Genomic DNA, 17,272 nt, shown 5'->3' with positions numbered 1-17,272 from the left:
AGAAGAAAAAGCTGCCAGCCTGCTGGTTAAGCCATTTGGCCACATAAATGAAGGAGGAGAGCAGGAGATTACAGAAAATAACATGACTTGTGCACAGGCATTAGTAAGTAGTGGGGGAGGAGGGTACCTTTTCATGGAAAACTGGCCAGGACACATCACACACATTTCCTGGTACAGGTGTTTATCAGTGCTGCCTACTCAAGCATTCTGTATCAAATGAAACAACTACTGGGGAGAAATGCTTCTCACTAATGAAGTATATATAAAGATGTAATCTGACTATAGTTCCCCTTTAAGAGCAGGTAGAAAAGTTAAAAACAACAACAATCCCACAAATAGGGAGTGCAGACCCCATGAATGCACTGAGATAAAGCCATGTAAATCAGAAGCAGAGGGGTAGAGAATGTAGATAAAAGTGATCAATCACTATACAGAACCCCAAGATGTCAATAACAGGTGTGGAAAGAGTAAAAGGAGGGCAGAAGGAGGAACACACAGCACACCTACCAAGCCAAACTAAAGACCAGGATTTGTCTTGCGTGGCAATATCAATGAGGGAGCTTCTATCTTAGAAGATAGTCGCAGTACCAAAAGGATCATGTGACATATCATGTGACGCACGATGTCATGTGTAAACTGTTAGTTATTATGACGTGGTTGACTTTATGACTCCTGCAGAAAGAGCCATATCTGGCCCTCAAAAGAGTCAGATATGGCTTGAGAGCCATACGCTGCCGACCCCTGCTTTAGACCATAGTTCCCTTAATCAAATTTGTTACAAACTCTTGTCATTTGCTTGTTAGTTTCCACAGGCCCCTTGTCTAGATGGTGCAGGGTGACAGCAACTGTTACTTCTGTTAATAGACATTTTCCTTAGCAGTTAAATCCAGTCTCTCTACCTCGTTTGGTCCCAGTTTTTTTCATCCTTGTCTCCTTCACACCCTCCTGAACCCACATACAATATTTAAGTTATCTCCCCTGGTTTTCCCTATAATAACTTGTCAGGTCTCTGGGAAAGGAAAGATTTTAAAACTAAGCAAGAGTTAGAAAAAATTACAAAAGGTAAGATAAATAATTTTTATTACATTAAATTAAAAAGTTTGTGTACAAACAAAAACAATGCAATCAAAATCAGAAGGGAAACAACAAACTGGGAAAAAATCTTTATAACAAAAAACTCTGACAAAGGTCTAATTATTCAAATATACAAGGAGATAAATCAATTGTATAAGAAATCAAGCCATTCCCCAATTGATAAATGGGCAAGGGACATGAATAGACAATTTTCAGATAAAGAAATCAAGACTATCAATAAGCACATGAAAAATTGTTCTAAATCTCTAATAATCAGAGAAATGCAAATCAAAACAACTCTGAGGTACCACCTCACACCTATCAGATTGGCTAAAATGACAGCAGGGAAGAGTAATGAATGTTGGAGGGGATGTGGAAAAATTGGGACATTAATGCATTACTGGTGGAGTTGTGAACTGATCCAACCATTCTGGCTGGCAATTTGGAACTATGCTCAAAGGGCTATAAAAGAATGCCTGCCCTTTGATCCAGCCATAATACCATTGTTGGGTTTCTACAAATATTATTTCATTTGATCCTTAAAATAGTCCTGAGAAGTCATTGCTACAATGATCCCTCTGAGGCAGACAGAAGTTAAATGACCTCTATCCACTGTACTGAAATTAAGGCACTTGGTTCAGTGCTGAGCCTGGAGTCAGGAATACTCCTCTCTTCCTGAGTTTAAATCTGACTCAGGTACTTATTAGCTGTGTAACTTTGGGATAGTCACATAACCTTGTTTGCCTCAGTTTTCTCATCTGTAAAATGAGCTGGGAAAAAAAAAAAGCAAACTACTCCAATATCTTTGACAAGAAATCCCCAAAAGGAGTCATGAAGAGTTGGACATGACTGAAAAAAACACCTAAGCAACAAAAACATGAAAATGAAATGTCAGCATTCTAAAGGAGATAGTGGAAAATATAATGGTAATTTTTCGTAACAATGTCATTTGAGGTCACAGAAGGAATAAACTTTTATAGAAGAATAAGGAACGATTTTGTTTTTTTCAAGATGCTGAAAGAAAAAAGGGGACAGAAGGAGAAAAAAATGTACACTAAAACGAGAACTAAAAGGGGAAATTGCTGGCTCAAATAATGAAGGTATACCATATAAATGAATATAAACTTGGAGGGAGGAAGTCACTAAACTCACTTTGATCTGAAACAGTCAAAGGAAGTGAGAATACATACATAAAAGATTTGGTATTGAAGATTATTTAACTTGTTATATTGAATCTCTGGGAGCTTGAAGTACACTCGGTGATTGACAGATAGATCGGTTGGATGTCGGAATGTTCCCAGAGAGGCATGCGGACTCAGGAAAGGGCAGTTGAGAACCCTGACAGAGGTTCTTGGGTCTTTACCTGTCCCTGAGGCTGGAGATCGGTGTGGATCCTGGTCTTTGGGGAAATAGAGACTTGCAGACTCAACCCTGCAAGCTCCTCCTGTGTTTCCTGTACCTTCATCAACCTGTATTAGACCACCATCTCTGTTTCTACTGCTCCTAGATATTAGGAGGTAAATCATCTTAGTCATCTAGGCTTCCCAGGGCCCAGGAGGGATCCGGGAAGTAGGCAGGAGAAGAAGAAGAGGGTGGATAAAGGGTGGATATCTCAACAGTTTAGGCTTAAGATCTACTGAAGAAGAAGCTGAAGATTTCACAGCAGTTTGCCTACTATGGTGTAGCTCTGGCCAGGGTGTACCAGAGAGAAGCTATCATCTTGATTCCTTCATTTGCCTGCAGTTAGATTCATTATTATCAATTTAAAGTAGGGTCTCCCATTACCTCTATCCCACACCATTATCCTTCTGTGTCAAATATATTCAAAGTTTAAAGTACCTTCCTGGATTGGTTTCCAAAGCTTATTTGGGAAGGGAGTCACGCAGTCAGATTACCAATGTTACCTCAGCTGAAGAGCCCAGTAATTAATATCAATTAACCCCAGGTGGATTCTGAAGGGATAAAACACTTTGACCTAAAGGATCCTGCCTGGGCAAATGTTATAAAGGAGAAATGCCATCCTCTCTCTGTACTCCCATCTTCATATACATCTAATAGATAGAAGTACCTCCTTTTTAATATAACAAACTCAACAGTGAAACAGGAAGGAATAATAAGAAAAGAAAGGAAAGGAAAAAAAGAAATAAAAAGTAAAGTTATAACAGTATAGGAACTCAGGGTACCTTCAACACCAGATGAATCTAACAACAAACAAAAACAAAAACAATAAAATTAAGGATATAAATAAAATTTTATAATATATAAATTATATAAAGTTTTGTAAAATTTAGACAATTCTAATGAACAGCAACTTAAAGGAATAGATGTATATCTCATCTACTTATGGAACCAAAATATAAAAATCAACCATATATTAGGGCATTATAACCTTATGCACAAATGTTAAAAAGGAATAATAGTAAGCAAATATTTTACTAAAATGATATAAAAAATCACTAAACAAGCAATTTAAATCAACTGTAGAATAAATTAATGCTAAAAACTTTGATTAAGGCAACGAAAACATTTGATTAAAGATAATGGCAACATGAAACAAAAAAAAACAAAGTTTAAGATCTGAATGGTTTTATAATATATAAATTACATAAAGTTTTAGAAAATTTAGATAACTCTCATGGCAGTTTTCCACCAACCTGTCCCAGAGAAGTACTAATTAGTCCCCCCTGCTATGATATTCTGGGATCCAGCCTGTTCAGTCCCTTTTAGCCTGGATCTCATTGAGAACAAGGAAGGACACAGTCCAAGGTTTTTACATCTCATCGTCCCTGGTTACTGGTACTAATTCTCACCAATCTCACTGAAAAGGGAGTAAACCTAGGACTAACAGTCCTGGCTCTCACCTCTAGGGATAAGGGTGCTCCCCCATGCAGAAAATAGGTATTATTTGAAAGACCTGTTGGTGGGAACAGTGGCCTGCTGGCAGGAATCCAGGAATCATTTGAAAAGCCAGCCAGCTGGAGCTCCCAAACCACTCACTTGCCTGATAACCCTGCAAGAGAATAAAAAGCCCAGGCACTGATAGCATTTTGTAGTTCTCAGCCCAGAGACAGCCTGATGTTGATGAGGCATGGAAACAGGCTTCTTCCAACTCTGTGGGAGTAAATGCTCTACGTCCTTTTATGCAGACCACCAACCCTATCCCCTTCCTCCCCTTGATTATTGCTAATGTAAGTGTCTATAACCCCCCTGTGCCACTGGACTGAACTGCCAAATCATTCCCACCCTTGTAACTTCCTCTGTAAGTCTAACAGTCCTGATTATCAGCATTCTGGAATTGTGGAATCCAAATCCTTGGATATTTTAGCCAGTCCACCCACAGTATGTGCAGGCAAACCCAAGATACTCACTACCATGACCTAGTGGTCTCAAGGGCCCCTCAAGATCTAGGCAAAGACCCACCAAATGACCAGGATGGGCAAGCACAGATCTTCTAGTATCTGAGGCAGAAGGATGTCCCTGAGTGGCTCATCTTCCTCCACCAGCTACTAAAGAAGGATCCACCAAAGGTGAATAACCCTCAAAACTCTGCTGACCTCAAACATTTCCCAATGCAACATGGGCAGCCCCTATGCCACCGTTAGGGGTTGAGAATCCTCTGAAAGGGGGTCTCTGGGGACCAGTTAAGCCCCTGGGAAGTCCACTGGGAACCCCTCAACATCGGAATATTTAGGCTGTATGAGATAGTGGGTCCCAGGGGACTGTAATCTCCAAGAACCCTGAGCACCATCAAGGATGGGCTAATAGCATTGAAGGGTTATGACACCAGGAGTAGCCACAGGACCAGATCCTCTGGGTAGTGGAAATATATGCCCCGTATCATTTACCCCCACCTGGGTCCCCTACCTTATTACTGGTATGGATATTCCCAGTCACCAATTCAAAGATTTGGAATAAATCTAAGTTTTTCCAAGGCATACAGTCCCCTTATCACCTGAGGCAAGAGTCTGAGAGTCTATGTCCAATCATTAAAATGGTCCTCAGACTCAAGAGGTTTTGGTATTTCCCATTTTCTTCTACGACTCCAAGTTGGTGGTCAGTAGTGGTAAATCACTGTTGACTGCAAGCTCTTGAACTCTGTGGTTCTCGTCATCAAGACACCTTCCTAGACAACATCATCACTGTTAGGGTAGAGATCTAAGCTAAAACACGATATAAACAGTATGCCATTATCAATCTCAGAAAGGTTTTTGTTTTTTTATTGTCACCAATATTGTAGGCAGATGGACACAGTTTTCTTTTACTTTTGAAGGTCTCCCGAAGGCCTCCCTAAGAATTACTTAAATAGTCTCATTATTAGCCCATGGATTATGCCAACAAAACTTTTTAAATGGCACCCCGTTTGTTAATTGTTAAATTTGTTAATTTGATTGGCACCTAGTCCAGTAGGATGTCATAGGAAGGTCACAGCAAACCTTGTAGCTTCCTCCCTGGTATCATACCTTATTGGCTATGGATGGGCTGTGATGCCCCTACACAGCACAGAAACCCATAGAAACTGAAAATTTTAGGCTATGCTAGAATTTGAGAAAGATGTAATATCCTTCACTTTGAGGCAAAATTTTGGCCCTCCAACCCCAGAAAAGGAAGCCCAACAGCTGGAGATTTTTTTGAGCTTCTGGAAACATCCCTCGCCTACAACTGCTCCTGAAACCTCTCCACGAGGTCACACAAAAGGACACTGCCCTTGCTGTCTTGTAAGTCTGCTTCTTTTGCCCTCCCCCTGCTTCCATGAGGGGACAGATTCAAATCTGAGGTTTAGGCAATAGTTATTCATGCCTCTTAGAATTTGTGGACATTCCAACATGGCCAATGTTGGCCCATGGGATTCTGGAGCAAAACACTACCCGACCTCCCAACCTACTGCTGTCCACTTGAGCAGCAGCTGCAGCCTGCCTATTGAAACAAACATCTGCCAGTGATGATCACAGGCAGATCCAGGCCAAAGTCACCATCCTTCCCTGGGTCTGCATATCATTCAGACTCAAATAACCACTTGTGCCCAAGAGGGACTGGCCACTGAGCACAGTAGTTGGAGGGTTAAGCTACCCTGTCAGCCACATTAATTAGTCCAAGCTCCATTCTTGGAATTAACGGTCTGCCATTTGTTGGCATATTCTTGGGCACTGGCCAGTGGATTGGCTACTAGTCCGTGACCACCCACTCTGGGCCCAAGAACACTGGACTACCCTGATTGAAGCTAGTCCTTCACATCTTATCCAGCTCTTATCTGCCCACACCAACCAAGTATACACGTCAGCCACTTATGCAAAGTCTATCTGAATAACCTCATGTTTAAAATTTACTGAGTCTTTGGGTATATACATAGCCAGCCTGCTGGAAATGGTAGTCCAGAAAGATCCTTGTGCATGTGCACTTAGTGAGACAACACAATACCAATCTCTTCATGATATGGGCATCAATTGACATATTTTTGCCCTCATATGAAGTCATTTGTTCTTGTATAGAAAAGCAGCTGCCATACTCTCAACTGTTTGTTGCTTTGGTGTACTAATAAAGTACTTTTACTACTTTTTTTCCTCGGTTTGCTTCGCTAACTAGTGTAAAGCTTGAATCGAGATATCTCTTAATAATTTGGGAACCCCAGATGAGACTCCTCACTTGCATGAATATCACTAACTGAGCCTATCATCTGATTCTACAGTCAGCATTTGGACCTTTGTCTGATCACAGGTCAGAGTGGATTCTCCTGGTGGTCAGTCAACTGTAAAATGGTTGGAGAAATAGGTCCTGGGTCCAAAATTGACTCTTTTTCATACATGAAGATGGAAGAATGGTGGCCTGCAAAGGAAAAGACAATGGTAAGTAACTAGTCTTGATCTGGCATTAAGTTGCCATGGTACAGAACAGTCAAGGGATACCAGTATCATTATGGAATCAAGATAGAGTTGAGTCTCCTGCCAAGTCCCCATTACATAAGCTGTTAAAAGCTTGGAACAAGGGAAAATTGCCAGTTCAACTGGGAATATCTAAAATAGAAGCCATAAAGCTCAGCATGGGCTGGACTCAGTACATATATAATTGTGGAAAGCAAATTTGGCCAGATAAATAGGGGACACCTTTCATTATCGTCAGCTGTGCATGCTAAAAAACAGACTTGAAGATCTAGTGCTTAGGCAAAATGACTAATGGTACTATGGGGTGAAATTCCCAAAATAAAACTGTCTCTCATTATCAGGTCCAATAGAGGCATGGTCCAACACCAGTGGACCACCATACAATCCAGATTTTTCAGAACCAAAGACCATGCACCCTTAAGAACCACTTCTGTAGGCAATAACCAGAGAAGAGTTTGTGTACTGCATCCCAGAAATTTGCTAGCCACTCAGTTGGACCCCAAAACTGAAGGTGATCTAAAAATAGTTGTTTCAGTTTATGTTAAGCAGCAAACAGCAAACATTGACCATTTCTTTCGTAAATTCTGCCCCAGGTAGAGTAGGAAAATTATTCATGAGTATCTTATTTTTTTTTGCATCTTATGTTTTTGATTGGCCTGAAGGAGAAGGAAATTGGGAAAGAAGAAAAATAAGGTTAAAGAAGTGAAAATTTTGGCAGTCACCATGAAGAGGGTATGTAGGAAAGATGATCTTCAATGAAGAAAACATGAGGTTAGGAAAAATTAGGGAAAAACTGTGGGCTTTTACTGTCAAAGAGGGAGCATTTTAAAGAGGGTTTGTAGGAAACATGAATGGGATGAGGCCTTCAGCTGAAGGTGACATCCTACAAGTTATCCAAGGTCTCCCTCAAAAAGAACCAGTTGCCAATCAGACACCTCTTCCATTACAGCAACTGACTTAGACATTGAATAGTTCTGTATCCTGTTTTGAATACTGAATATTTGGATTAATATTTGCAATGCAGTGGTGAGAGAAATAGTTGGGAACTAGGGGTGTTTTTTGTGGGGTGGAATTTTTAATGGGATGGGGTCCTGGCTAAAGAACTCTTGAATTTGTGAATACTTTATTGAGACACCCTTTGTTTGGTAGAAATGGGCAATTTTCTTTTTTTTTTAATTTTGAAATTTTTATTTAATTAATTAATTTTGAACATTTTTCCATGGTTACAGGATTCATGTTCTATCCCTCCCCTCCTTCCACCACCCTACCACAGCCAATGCACAATTCCATTGGGTTTTACATGTGTCATAGATTAAGACCTATTTCCATATTTTTGATATTTGCACTGGGATGATCGTTTAGAGTCAGTATCCCTAATCATATCCCCATCAACCCATGTGATCAAGCAGTTGTTTTTCTTCTGTGTTTCTACTCCCACAGTTCTTCCTCTAAATGTAAATAGCATTCTTTCTCATAAGTCCCTCAGAATTGTCCTGGGTCATTGCATTGCTGCTAGTACAGAAGTCCATTACATTCGAGTTTACCACAGTGTATCAGTCTCTATGTACAATGTTCTTCTGGTTCTGCTCCTTTCACTCTGTATCAATTCCTGGAGGTCTTTCCAGTTCACATAGAATTCCTCCATTTCTTTATTCACAAGGTTAATTTTTTGAAAAATTCTCTTTAAAAAAGGTCCTAGAATGGGTTGCATTTAACAAATATCTCCTTGAAGGGGATGTGGCAAAATTGAGACATTGTTATAAAATAAATGGGCAGATGGAGGGAGAGATGGTAGACTAAACAGGATACTACCACTGGTAATTGTGTGACAGCAGTGGAGTCCAGATATGTGGCTAGTACAAGATCAACTGAGGCTAGCCACCTAGCTAGATGATGTAACAACTCCCTTCTTTATAACAGTGCCCAGGCAGGATCCTTCAGGTCAATGGATGGTATCCCTTCAGGCCCCACCTGGGTTTGATTGATGATAGATATTGGGCTCTATTAACCTTGGTAACAGTTTATCTGACTGTGTGTCTCCCTTCCCAGAGAAGCTATGAAATAACCACTCCAGGAAGGTACTTGGATAGTTTATCTATATTTTAACAAAGATGGAATGCTGGGAAATGGGTAGAAGAATTGGGAAACCCTGACTAATTGATAATAATAATAAACCCTCAGAGCTGTAGGCAGGTAATTGAGTCAGGTTAGTTAGCTCCTCCGGCTCAGCCTGGCCACAGTCAAACCAGAGTAAGCAAGCTGCTACTGGCTGTCTTTCAGCTTCTTCTTCCTGCTAAATGTTATGCCTATATAGCCTTCAGGATCCACCCCTTTCCACCCTCTTCTTCTTCTCCTGTCCACTTCCCGGATCCCTCCCGGGCCCTAGGATACCTAGATAACTACAGATGATTTGATTTCCTAAATATCTAGGGGCAGTAGAATCAGAAGAGAGATGTTCTGGGTACAGGTTGGCAATGATAGTCAGGTACAAGACAGGAGGATCTTTCAAGGTTGAGCCAAGCAAGTCACCAATCCCCAAAAGACCAGGATCCACAGATCTCAGGTCCAAGGGAAGTGAAAGGAAACCAAAAGCCAGGGTTGCCAGGGTATTTATACCCCCTCTGGCCAACTGCTTTCTCCCCTGTCCTCACGGCCCCTGGGAACATTCTAAGATCCAATGGTCCTCACCTGTCAATCAAGGGTAAGACTCTCTGCTTCCAGAGTTTCAATATAACAATGTTAATGCACTGCTGGTGGAATTGTGAATTGATCCAACCATTCTGAAGGGCATTTTGGAATTATTTCCAAAGGGCTTTAAAAGAATGTCTGCCCTTTAACCCTGCCATACCACTACTGGGTTCATACTCCAAAGAGATAATAAGAAAAAATATTTGTAGAAAAATATTTATAGCCTCACTTTTTGTGGTGGCAAAAAAAAAAACCTGGAAAATAAAGGGCTGTCTATTGATTAGGGAATGGCTGACCAAATTGTGGTATCTGTTGTTGATAGAATACTATTGTGCTGAAAGGGAGGATTTCTATGTGAACTGAATTGATGCAGAGTGAAAGGAGCAGAACCAGGAGAGCATTCTACACAAAACCTGAAACACTATGGCACAATTAAATGTAACGAACTTTTCTACTAGCAGCAATAAAAAGATCCAGGACTAGGGGCAGCTGGGTAGCTCAGTGGATTGAGAGCCAGGCCTAGAGACAAGAGGTCCTAGGTTCAAATCCGGCCTCAGACACTTCCCAGCTGTGTGACCCTGGGCAAGTCACTTGACCCCCATTGCCTACCCTTACCAATATTCCACCTATGGGCCAATACACAGAAGTTAAGGGTTTAAAATAAAATTTAAAAAAAAAAAGATCCAGGACAATCCAGAGGAATTTATGAGAAAGAACGCTATCCATATCCAAAGAAATAACTGTGGGAGTAGAAACACAGAAGAAAAACATATGGTTGATCACATGGTTCGATGGGGATATGACTAGGTGTTTGGTATTAAAAGATCACTCCATTGCAAATATGAACAACATGGGAATAGATTTTAAACAATGACACATGTATAACCCAGCAGAATTGTTCGTCAGTTCTGGGAGGGAGGAGGCAAGAGAGGAGGGAAAAATCATGAATCGTAACCATGGAAAAATATTCTAAATAAATTAATTTTAAAAAAACAGAACAAAACCAAATAGTTCCTTGAAACTACCAAAAGGGAGACAAAGGCCACCTTTTCTCTTAGAAAATCATTTTAGAAAACTTAAGGCCAGAAAGTCTGATGCCAGGATTCACAATTGTCTTTTTAAGAAAACTTTAGAATCAGCAAATGATAGTACCAAATCTCAAACTGTATTACAAAGCAGCAATCATAAAAAATTAATAATAATCTGGTACTGGATAAAAGATAAAGGTACATAATATTTAGTAACGAATAACCATAATTCTTTGGGACAAAAAGTAGGGAAATTGAGAAACAATAAAGCAGAGATTGGAGATAGACCAACAAAAACAAAGTCAATATGGGTACATGATTTAGAAATAAAGACTCCTACCACAAGCAAATTAGGGGAGCATTGAATGCTTTTACCTATCATATCTATGGATAAGGAAAGAATTTATGACCAAATGAGATAGAGAAATTATAAGACATAAAATAGATAATTTTTATTGTATTAAATTAAAAAGATTTTTGTACAAAACAAAATCAATGCAACTAAGATTATAAGAAAAGCAGAAAGGAAAAAATTTTGCAGCAAGTATTTCTGATAAGATTTCATGTCTCAAATATATAGAGAATCAAGCCAAATTTATAAAACTATGTCATTCTCCAATTGATAAATGGTCAAAGAATATGTATAAGGCAATTTTCAGAAAAAGAAATGAAAGCCACCTATACTCACATAAAAATTGCTCTAAATCTGATTAGTGTTACAATTAAAAGTATCTATAGACACTGATTTTGGGGTAAAAATACAAATTAATTGACTATATCAGATTTATTGGTTAGGCCAGAATCATGACTGATAAAGTTTTTTAGGTCTCCATGGTGCTCTTATGACCAGGAACAACCCAAGCTGGATTAGGCAGCCTAAGAAATAGATTTTTAGGAGCTCATTATTCAGCCCCTCCCTTGGACATCCCAAGATTATCTATAATTGGTGATAGGTAATTAAGAGGTGGTCCATCAACCTATCCACCTCTTCCCTTACTATCCCTACAGGTGAACCAGTCACCTGTAACAACAACAACAACAACAAAGACTTTTCTCCTCCCTTCATCTAGTAACCAAATTCTATTAAAAAGGAAAACATTCTTTGTGATTCCAAGGAGAAAGAAAATGCAAAAAGTGGTGGACTAGATGGTCTTTCTGACCCAAAACTCAGATATAGAAATGCACAATAATTCTCCATACTCTACAGGAATTAGTTCAACATATTAAAAATAGATTCTCGCAATTCCACTCTCTGCTTCTTCGGGAAACTGGAGCTCATTTTCCCCAGTGTAGCACCCCAAATGTGCTGACTATACATTACATTGAGGGCCCAACTATAATGCTTAGGTGTTTCTCAATATGATGTCAAAAATTGAGTATTGAGATACATTGAAGGAACATTAAGGGGTACAAAGGTCTTACAAACAAACAAAATAATGATGCATGGGAGATGGGTGAGCTAACCCAGTCTACTATGTCCAAAGACTCAAAGTCTTATGATGAACTAATCTGACTTCTGGGGTCCTCTGCTATTGCTATCATCTTATTTGGCTGTCTGGAGCTCTCTGCCAGGTCTTCTTTCTCCTTGTCCAAGGTCACTGATAACACCTTTAGCTAAAATTGATTGAAAGATTGATCTTAATATAATTTAACAATCTCTAAAATTCTGGATTGCCAATTGTTACATAAGATGGTAAGTTAATTTTCAAACGTAAGGATTTTAATTTTACTAATATAAAAGATATCCAATTTTATGAATCTCTAAACTACAAAATTTATATTTCCTATACTTTTTGCTATTTTTTACTTCTGTCTAAACCAAATACCTGCTTTGGAAAATTGCCAATAACAAATTGAAAGAAGCAAAGTTGAGATATAGCCAATTTTTTCTCAACTTGGCTTTAGAACATGTTCAATGCCTTAGAAACAATTAGAAAGAGATTTGATATATATAATTTGTTTTTTACTTTCTTTGAAAACTTTCACTTCAATTATTATTTCTCTTCCATCATTTGTTATTATGTGCCATTATTTATTATTTGTTGTGATTTGCTATTATTTATTTTAATCTTCCCCAGTTTAAATTCTCAATCCCTCTTAATCCCCTCTTAGGAGGATGAGATCCTGCAAAGAAATTTAACCTTCTACAAGATCCTTAGATGATGCTCTGTGCAAACATGTGTTTTCTATGCTTAAGTTACACGGTAACATACATGGATTCACCCAAAAGAGGTCTCCCTCTTTTTTTATAACAATAGACTTGGAATGGGATTCATAAAAAAAAACAAACTAGGCAAATTATGTTAACCTCTATCAAATAAGTTGTCTACAGGCAAACAATCAGTTTCTAATCATGTTCAAATAACCAAATATCACACTTAAAGTAATACCCTTAGTTCTCTATATTCTTTTCTAATCTACTTGCAGTATATATCCCATATATTCTCTATATCCCATAGAGAAGTATTAGCATTACAACAAAAAATAAGATGTCACTGACAAGTAACAAAAGAAAACAAATTCAATTTCTTCTGTGATAAGTGATTGCTCTCAAATCTTTTAACTCAAAATAAAAAAATGCTGCTGATATTACCCTATGAGACAATGGAATTATATTCTGGTTTACATGTTCCCAAATCATATTCCTAATTGTATCACTCTGAGATATTGGAAGGATTTTAAATAAATAATGACAGATAAAGTCAAATACTATGTGACTATGTTCAGTGAAATAAGAAGAATTACAATTTAAGTTTAAAAAAAAAACAATTTTAAGTTACACACCAATAGATATTTTTCAGCTTTAAACTAATAGATAAAGGTTTAATACCGTGTTTCTAGATTTCATTGCTCAAATGCCCTTAGTAAGAGGAATTTGCTATGAGAGGAAAAGGTAGAGACAAAATGCACAGAGCATCAAAACAAGTTCTTCCAGCCCAGCATGCTTTGTTTGGTTTCAGGTAAGAACAATAGCAAAGTTCTGCACCAAGTCTCACTTTCATTTTTTAGGGAGCCAAAGCCAGACTTAGGTCTTAAACATTCCTATTCACAATGGGAGAAAGCAAGACAAGGAAATCTCACCTTTACTTTTTGCAAGATTGTTTTCTCAACAAAATCCCAGAGGCAGTCCTCAGACCGCAGGACCTACTGCACAGCAATAGAGTGATTTCAATTGATGGTCAGACTCTAAAATCTAAAAAAACAAACCCTAAAATATTAGAATAGGAGCATATTAAAAATCTAAGTTTTTCCTCTAAAGAAAAATCAGAATGATGCATTAGAATATAACATCACAACTTTTCCAAAGATATATAAAATAGTATATGTAATACATAAAATTTATTTCAGGAGTTTAGTTCATAGTTTAAGTATGTCCAAATTAGAAAAATAACATTTTAATAGTATATCTTTACAACAGTTTACTTAAATTGTATCTTCTTATAAACAATATTTAAGAATTTAAAATATAAAACAAAAATTGTTACCAAATTTCCAAATGATCTTACAGATTTGCTTTATCATTTACAACGATCTGTTTCAAAGGCTTTAAAAGAAAGCAACTCCACACATAATTATTACCCTTCCCCCAAGCTGAAAATACCTTTGGGGTGGGGGGAATCTCTGAGCAGATAAAAAGGCACTTGTTACTCCATTCTCTCAGGAGGTGGATAAGACCTCCTCTTGACAAAAATTTACTTCTCTTTGTTCACCTTCAAGACCTACTCAGGAAAGATATGGCAAAGCAAATTAAGAAGCACATCTCAATTAAGGTGGAATTTGAATTTCTCAAGTGAACACACAGACCAACTTCCCTTCCCCTTCCCCCTTCTACTCAACTCACTACTCAGCTTAATGCTTTTTAATTCAAAATAAGAGACACACTGACAAATCACCTCATAACCAAATTCAGCTAATCTATCACTCAAGATTCTCACATCATAATTTAGAAATTTTAAGTTTTTATTTAATTTGTGTATATGTTTTGTATTTCCCAGATATTGACCACTCTCTGGAAATACACAAGAGAAAAATAAATATAATTTGTTTATTACAAAACAAACAAAAGATGCAAAACAAAGGTTTTTCTACATTTTATAAAGAATTTTTTAAAGCATTTGGAAATTAGACACAGTATGGCAAAATAAACTTCTTCGTAGTTTTGCAATGATAGTAAATGCCAAATTAACAAAATATTAAATGTAACTGGCTTAAAATTTCATCTATTTCAAAAATAAATAACAAAGTTGGAGCAAATTCTCAGCTAAACTTATTACAGATTTTATGTCAGATATTACAATACCAGGCCTTAAAAAATGGAATATAGTGGGAACTTACTACAAAGATAAGGATTTCTTTAAAAGACTGGACTTGAGTCCCAGCAATCTATATATCAAAACTGACAGGACTAGGGTAACTGCATGTTCTACAAGCTTAAAGAATTTTCTGGATGCAGGTACCAATCAAGATTTTTTCAAATTCAGGCTTGCCTGGTAGAGTACTTGGCTTGCCTTAACCCAAATCAACACTTTTAAAAATTCTAACTGTAGTCTTCCATTCCAGCCAGGCAAGAAGTCAACTTTGGCAGGTGGAAGAGCAAAACTTTTTGGCACTTTAAAACTGTCTCTCTCCAGCCTCCTCAGTGATTTGGAACTTGATTTTTTGCTTCCTTCTTGTTTCTTTGCTCACTTCAAATAGACACACACACATATAACCAGACAAAGTGCAAGTTGCATAAAATTGTGACTAAACTAATTAATTAAAAGGATTTCCCCCCCCTTCTCAAGACTTTTCTTGAGAGCTAACCTCAAAGATTTCCACATGGCTCTACTCACCACTTGAGGGTTCAGAGAACACTGGCTATTTCCAGTTTCTGGGTGTCCTCACTTCTCAAGAATCTCCCTGAGCAATGAAATTTGATGCAAAAATTTCAAAAGAGAACCCCAATTTAATGCCCATCACAGCCCACAGTAACTTGCTAAAGTCAACTTCTCCATGTTCCTTTCTCACTCTAGGTTAATCAACCCCAGGGTTCTCAGTGATTACAAAATGATAGATTCAACACAAGACGGACCTTATGAAATTATAAATTTAACATACATACACAAAAGCCATAATTTTTACCCAAATAAGTTCTCATCATCAAAAACAGGGATGAACTTCTCATTACCTTTTACTCATCAGAAAAATAATCACTGTGAAAGAAAAGCTCCCACATGGGCCCAGTGTTAAACTTTTGCCCATAAACAAAAGAGGGATTCAGTAGCCCTTTCCTAGTCAGTGTCAAAATTGTCTTGAGAGTCTGATTTTGGGGTAAGAATATAAGTTTACTAATTATATCAGATTTAATGTTTAGGCTAGCATCATAATTGATAAAGTAGTATAGTTCTCCTTGGCTCTCTTGTGACCAGAAAGAGCTGAGTTAGACAGTCAAATAAATCAATAAAGCCAATAAATAAATATTTTAGGAGTCATTATTCAGCCCTTCCCTTGAAATCCTAAGACAACTTTAATTTTTGATAAGTAATTAAGAAGCGGTTCATCAATCTATATACCCCTCTCTATAGCCGTCCTGATGGAAAGAAAGATGATATGCTGGAAAAGAACCTTTCTTCACCCTGCATATATTAAACACAGTCTTAGAAAGGAAGACATTCCTTGAGATTTCCAAGGACAAATAAAATGCAAAAAGCAGCAAACTAGATGGTATCTCCAACCCAGATCCCAGATACAGGAATACACAATAATTATCTCTAATATATAGGAATTATCATAGTATATGGGAAAAAATGTTCACATTAGAGAAATTCAAATGAAAACAATTCTGAGGTACCACCTCATACCTATTAGATTGGCCAATATAATAGAAAAGGAAAGTTATAAATGTTGGAGGGGATGTGAGAAAATTGACACTCTAATGCATTGTTGGTGGAGTAGTGATCTGATCCAACCATTCTGAAAAGCAATTTGTAATGTGAGGGGGAGAAGAAAAGGTAGAAGGAAGGGAAAGGAAAGTAGTGGTTCCCAGCCCTGGCAGGGGGAAATTGACCAGAGCCCTTCTGGGCTCAAATAAAAGATCAGAGAGCAACTTAGGGCTTAGAATAGATAGATTTTATTTAAATTTGAAAAAGGAAAGGTTTAGGGAAAACTAGGAGGAAGATATAAGGGGAAAAAAAGGCACATGAGAGAGCTCAGAATGCAAGAGCTTTTGGGCTGGAGAGACTCCTCCAGGGTCGAGAGAGCTAAAAGGCGCCAAAAACCACTCTCTTATACATTCTCTGACACTTCCCACAAAGAATGTGGGAGGTGTTGGGGAAAATTGAAGCAGGGATCCCTGGGAGTCGTAGTCTCCCAGGGCTTACAATAATTTTAAATGACACATTCCCCCCCCCGTGATCCTTTGGGAGACCAGTCTCCCCAATGGATCATAACAAACATAAATAAATTTACAATTACAATAAAAGAAAGGGTATATACATCAATATAAGGGGAGAATGGTAACAATTTTTTTACTATATAAAGAAATCAAATACTTGGTGCTTCTTTTACAAAAATAGTCAGGGGGTAGTCCTATATATATATATATATATATATATATATATATATATA

Source organism: Gracilinanus agilis, chromosome 1 (assembly GCF_016433145.1).
Source record: "Gracilinanus agilis isolate LMUSP501 chromosome 1, AgileGrace, whole genome shotgun sequence".
NCBI classification, from domain to species: Eukaryota; Metazoa; Chordata; class Mammalia; order Didelphimorphia; family Didelphidae; genus Gracilinanus; species Gracilinanus agilis.
This window is presented reverse-complemented; position numbering follows the sequence as displayed.